The following is a 7345-nucleotide window of genomic DNA, read 5'->3' on the forward strand; positions in this document are numbered from 1 at the left end:
CATATACTTTTGTGTAAAAATACGTTAAAAGTTTTGACGCTTTTATGCTGCCATAAATTGGACCAATTGATGCTGTAGCAGTGAGAGTTCTTGAGCGTGTCAACGCCTGCCGCGACATGGGACCTCCGTTTTAAAGGTCATCCGAAGGACTTGACCTGTGATTTTCACTTTCAAATTTCGAGCGTTTTGCGAAGGAGCAATGTTAACATCTTGGGTTTGACGCGGCCATGGTACGAGCGGGGCTCGAACTCATGACCTGGTTACAAGGCGAACGCTCTACCACTGCATACTGGTAATTTTAAGGGGCGAGATCGAAAGATTGATGTGGGATAGAAATCTAAATTCAAATAGGGGAAGTAAAAACTACAACATAATTTTACATTTTTATGAGCATTAGGAATAGTTTTCAGGGGCGGATCCAGGAATCGCGGTTGCAGGGGGCGCCACTTTATGAGGCAGGGGTTCTGGATTTTATAGGGCTTGAAATATCACAGGCACTTGTTTCTGTAAATAACTTACGACCTCTGTATACTAATATTATTAGTATACAGAGGTTGTAATTATTTACAGAAACAAGTGCCTGTGTTGAAATATGTCTCCTATTTAGTCATTTGTACTATTTTCTATCATTTTTTCTAAAATGAAAATAATAAAATGACGCAAATTTTATGGGGTTTTGGAAAAAATTAAGTTCTCTCAATAAAGTAATTCAAGAAATCAAATGATTTTGTCATTTATTTCTCCGGGAGTGGAAGAAATTATTGCTTCTTTTATCGTTTAGTACATTTTCCTAAACAAGATACCACGATTTACCTTAAATTTGAAAATTTTAGGGGGGGGGGGGGGCGCCGGCTGCGTCCCCCTTTAAATCCGCCACTGGTTTTAATGTACATTCATTTTTGAATAAACTATAATTTAAAAAAAGGTAGAGTGTTATTTATACTCGTATGTTTTTACTTGTTAATCGATTAGTTTCAACATTCATCATATTTAGTTTCAAGGGGGGTGGCGGGTCTTGGTGAAAACTACGTGAATTTAGGTTTTTGTCGGACATTGAACTTAATTGATCTCGCCCCTGAACATTGTGACTTGGTACCAATGTTTTAGGTCACAGTTAAAGGTCAGACAAAATCAAATGTACATTCTCTGAGTCAGACAAAATCAAATGTACATTCTCTTGAACATTTTAAAAGTACAGTGTGGGGACATGTACTGCTTGTGCAATACTCTCACAATGCTTGTTTTTGTTACTTTTCCGGAATGATAGATATTAGTTGTGATTTGATGCATGATACGAATATCTAACAAAACGCGCCTAAAAGACCTCGGATAGCCGTTCCATTTTCTTTTTTAAATGAAAACGTTATTTGTTGATGTTTTAAAAAACCCAAAAACTTTCGTTAGAAAAAAAAGATACAACGGACAACTGTATTTACAGAAAAGGACAAAATCCAGAAATATTGCGATTTTTTCAAATTTCCACCAAGTCCAATCGGAATTAAATGAATTTATAATGGAAACTAATTAATATTTCTATATGAAATTAGCAACTATGATTAATAATTTCTATCAAATTTAATCGGGATCGGTACTTTTTCTCCGGTTTGATTTGAATCTAAATAATATTGTTTAAATAAGTTTGTCTATCAATATATACATTTTTCAAATTATATGTTTTTTTAAAAATTTTAGTTTTAAATTTAAAAAAAGACATTTTTTATTTAAAAAAAAAAAAACGTTATAATTTTCATTTACATGAGTTTTCATCATTCCGGGAAAAAATCACAAAAAAAGATTTTTATTTGAGAGCTTAAATCACTCTTTCGATGGCCAAATCATGTTTCATACAAGGTGCTTAAACGAGCCATTTTAGTTTAATGAGTGACCGCCGAGGCACCCCGAATGTAGATTGTCAGATGTAACGTGTAAACTCAGAGTGACTTTTACACAGTAGGGTATTTTATGGGTACCTGTAAAGTGTGAAACGAAATCGAAACGGAACGAAACGAAATCTACCGAAACGAAACAGATTGTATAACCGAACTCTTTTAATCATAATAATTAAAAATGGTAGCTTAGGCCCCTGTGAAAGTTACCGCATATAAATAAAATTCGCCCCCCCCCCCCCCCTTTGATGTAGGCTTTCGGCTTGACTGTTACAAAGTTTTAAAAGTTGGAAAGTACATATCCGTAGTTGATTAAATGCCATGTACAATTAGTTTCGGATCCATACATTTCAGAACCGAGGGTTACAGTCTCAGAGATCTGGGGAAACACACTATACGAGGGGTGGGGCCGCCGACGTTGGATCCGCCTTTGGGCATAGATACATTGTTTGAAGAAGCTGGTGTCTGAAAAAATTGAAAGCAGGAAGAGCTCTTAACCTCTTATTTTATCTCTAACTGCTGAGGTGCGAGTACTTTCAATAATGGAAAAACTCTATACATTTGGGATGTTGCTAAGACGGGGAATTGAAAACGGGACGGAAAACGGATTTTTTTTTTAATGCAATAATATTAGGAGGAGGTCGGCATTTTGTAAACTGAAAAGGCTTATGAACAAGGGGATTTTAAGCAGAAATCACAAAGAGAACGGGAGGACATATTCAGAATCCACCGTTTGATATACTACATACAAATACACAATATCCACATGTATACATATATTTGTCTTTAGAGCAAAAAATACTGAAACATGTATTTATGCCCAAAATCGGACTCAACGCCGACGACCCCATCCCTCGTTTAGTGTGTTTCCCCAGACCTCTGACCTGTGAGAATGTAACCTTCCGTTCTGAAATTTATGGATCCGAAGCTAATTGCACATGGTATTTATGTACTTTGTGCTTACCCCCCCCCTCCCCCCCTTTCCAACTCTTAAAACTTTGTATCAGTCAAGCCGAAAGCCTACATCAAAGGGGAGGCGAATTTTATCTATGTGTAAACTTTAACAGGGGCCTAAGATACCATTTTCAATTATTATAATTAAAAGAGTTCGATAATACAATCTGTTTCGTTTCGTTTCGGTAGGTTTCGTTTCGTTTCGGTGGGTTTCGTTTCGGTAGATTTCGTTTCGTTTCGGTAGGTTTCGTTTCGTTTCGCACTTTACAGGTACCCGGTGTTTTATATGTAGAAATCTTCCAACTGTCTTTTAAAGGGGCATGGACACGATTTGAGCTGAAAGTTTTGAAATTCTATTTTTCCATTATTAATGTTCAAAATGCTTAACTAAGGTATTTCTAATGCTACGCTCCCTCGTGTCATTATGACCACACCCATCGGGTATCTGCACATAACCAACAATATCATATGGGATAATTACTACATATTATCTTGTATCAAGGTTTAAGTGAGATTCAGGTGGGGTTTTTTTTTTTTCGAGAATGTGGGCGGGGTTTGAAGAAAAGTGTGGGTTATGTACAGATAACCCACACTTTTAACAAAAGAAAGCACGCCAAACTATGGTACAATGTCGGGGTACATGGGAGACACAGAGCTCAGGTTTCTTTGTTAGGTAAAGAAAGCTCGTGCCCAGTTTTTTGTTGAGGCCTACATGTAAGCTAGATATACCAGTAAAAGTTCGTTTAAAGCAGATTGATAATTCATACAAAGTACACTAGTTTTTGCCTCGTTCTCTTTCACAAGAATGTGAAATACTTAAAAGACACACTTGCAATTCTCAATACATCAATGATTCGTTGTCGTATTCAAAGGATCTCTACACGTTAGCTGTGACATTTTGCCATTTACAATACCCCGAGATGTTCATTAATATATATTTACAGGTTTGGTATTTTATTTTACTGAAATATTCTTTCTCTACTGAATTGATGCGCGCATTAATTCAATTAATGCGCGCAATAATTGAATTGGTGATATCTTCAATTATTTTTAAAAACAATAGAATGACGTCACGGGTGGATTTCAAGTGAGACTGAGATAAAATCCTAAGTGTTATGGTCCCCGGGGCCAGGGTTGCAGACCAATGTGACCTGTTCGCTGAAGGCTTGGACGAGGGAAGTACTCTCTGAACATGAGATATTTAAACGACGAAGGACACAAGTGCCCTCGTTAAGATTCAAACCAGTGTGCCCTGTCGATAGTCTACACAACGCTTTGTGATTTCATGTACATCTAATGAGAATATGTGTTTCCTAGAATCGTCTTATTTAGTATGCAGCATTGGAGCCTCTAATATTTACCTGACATATTTTCGCAAATGAAATCGCTCGCACATATTTAATTCGACTGTGTACAAACAGACCGCAGAATGCCATATGTGTAGGCAGTCATGTATTTCATTCCGAGGACTGTATAGTCTATCAATGTCTCTCTGACTTAACAATTCTGGTAAAAACAAAAACCGTGTAAACATCAGTGATTGATGTTTGCGCGGCGCTATATTAAAACACATCCCTTTTCAACAGGTGAAACGAAATTTGCATTGCTTAGTTTGCTTATTCAAACCAGTTCGTAAAATATGGCGCATATTTTAATTTTCCAGAAAGTGACCAAAACACAAAACTCACTGCGTGTTACGCTAAACCAAAGGCTGGTAACAATGTCGCCGTTTTATAATAGGGGGCAAAAGTTACTAATGTAAACAGGCGGCGGATATCAGTGAGATATTGTGCGGGAGATTATATACGTGATATGGGGACCTGTAATATTGTTCGGACATTTTTGTGTCTTATATTATGTACTTTTCTCAATGTAATCTCGGAATTTACCAGCTACAGATCTTGTTTGGATGTACGGCGGAGTCGGAACCCTCCTACCACACAGGACGGGGAATACTCGCTCCTCATAAAAAATAAACTCACTACATCTATATACTGTGCAGGTAAATCCATCTCTCTCTCTCTCTCTCTCTCTCTCTCTCTCTCTCTCTGGAGCGTTTTGTCAATACAGAATGGGTTGGGGAAAAATTGGTACGAGTCGTTGTCATATCGTTAATTCGTTAAAGCTAAGTAATACAGATAATTGCATAATGGTGGATATCTAATGTAGTTGCAACCTTAGCTGGTCGTATCTTTCTTCTCCTAGAGTAGTGGGTGGGGTTGCAGGGGTGAATCTTGAAAAAATTCAAAGGGGATAGGAGATAGCGACCCAAAGGGTGAGGGGGACTTCAGACCCCAAAATGACAAAAAATATTTTTGTATACAACTTTCACTCAAAGGTGGGGTTGCAACCCCCTTTAGATCCGCCACTGGGTTATAAACACACAGATACAAATTCACATGTACATAGCATAAACACATGGGTAGACATACACGTATGTATATTATAAACAACGGATAGACATGTACGTTTACATACTATAAACACACGGGTGAACATGCACGTTTACATATTATAAAAGCACGGGCATACAGTTACGTGTGCGTATTATAAACACACGGGTAGACATGCACGTATGTACATTTGTATATCATAAACACACGGGCAGACCTGGATAATTATACACAAGTGTACGTAGTATACTCACACCGGAAAACCTGCATGTGTATATTTAAGTATACACATATGTTCATAATAACACAGATCAACCTATCTACGCATGTGTACATAATCATACACACACCAAGATATCTACACATGTGTACATAATCATACACACACCAAGATATCTACACATGTGTACATAATCATACACACACCAAGATATCTACACATGTGTACATAATCATACACACACCAAGATATCTACACGTGTACATAATTATACACACACCAAGATATCTACACATGTGTACATAATTATACACACACCAAGATATTTACACATGTGTAAATCATTATACACATATCTACATGCGTCATGTGTAGATCATTATATACATGTATATATGCTGATACTAGACAAATAACTAAGCTGGTCATGAGATGGAGACGGTAATTAACCATATGGAAATTTTAATTCAGATTGCGTTTTAAAGTACACTTTACTTTAACCATGCTGTCTGAACAACATCTGGAATGGTAGATTTAATTTCTAATACGATTTGGGCTTTTAGCAGTGGAACCATCGGTTAAAATTAAAACATGAAATATACATACAAACTGATGATTGATTGTCTTATCTTTCTAATCGTATTAAAAGAAGGGGGAAATTAGTCATCAGTAAATTGAAAAGAAAAAAATAATAATAAATGCCTGAGAACAATTTAACAGGATCATATGGAATATTCATCGTATCGTCAACGAATTTTTAAAAGTGCATCAGCATTCGCGCCCGCGTCGTAAATCACAAAATTATAGCTATCTGAAAAAGAGCACGTTCAATAATAAAAACATTTGTGGTTCCCACTGCCACATTGCAAGACATACCGCATGTGGATGTTGCATAACAATGTCCAAAACATATAAACTAGTAGGTAGACTGATAAAATTGTTTTAACGGCCCATTGACGATAACGCTCACCAGGCTCCATGATCATAAACTGCGAATAGACTTACTAGGTCAGAAATAAGTTTGGTGTATACCAAAAAGTGTGAACTTGAAAGTAAATGGCAAAATGACAGGACTTTTTTCACATCTGGAGTTGGATTTAGACAAGGTGATATCCTTAGTCCAAGTTTATTTAAACATTTTATCAATAACCAAGTATTCTGAAGGATAACTCTGCCTCTGTCACTTTAGATAGGGAAAACATTTCTTATTTTTTGTATGCAGATGATTTTGTTTTGTTATCTAATTCAAAATCACTCGACTTGAATTAAATACCCTCCATGGTTACTGCAGTGAGTGGTGTTTGAAAGTTACACGTATAATATAAAGAAAACAAAATTTATAATTTTCAATAACACTGGTTGGTTACTTTAGGAAACACTACCTATTCTTTATAGTATATAATATTACGTTAAACAGTTTAAATATCTAGGGTTAACCATTGAAAACAATGGAAAGTTTGTTGAAGCACAGAAACAATTATTCAGAAAACGTTTAAAGACATGTTTCAAACTTTATATGAATATTAAACCTGTTAATCCCTCAGCTAAGCATGTTTACACATTTTTTTTAAATAATTTTATCAAACCTATAGCTTTGAATACTTCTATAAAAATGTTTTTCTAGACAAATTGTGAATGGGACAGACAAATATAGATCTACACAATTTCCACATACATGTTTCATACTGATTGTTAGGCCATCCATGGCACATTGATCTTTATTCGTATCGATACCTGAAAGATATACTTTTAGAATTAAATTCATACGATACAACTGGGTTTATTTATGACGTGATGTTGAAGACAATTATCAAACATTAGATAATTATAAAACAACTAATATATGATTATGTATTTTAATGACTACACGTTAATTATCGACAGTCCTATAT

Source organism: Ostrea edulis, chromosome 6 (genome assembly GCF_947568905.1).
Source record: "Ostrea edulis chromosome 6, xbOstEdul1.1, whole genome shotgun sequence".
NCBI lineage: Eukaryota > Metazoa > Mollusca > Bivalvia > Ostreida > Ostreidae > Ostrea > Ostrea edulis.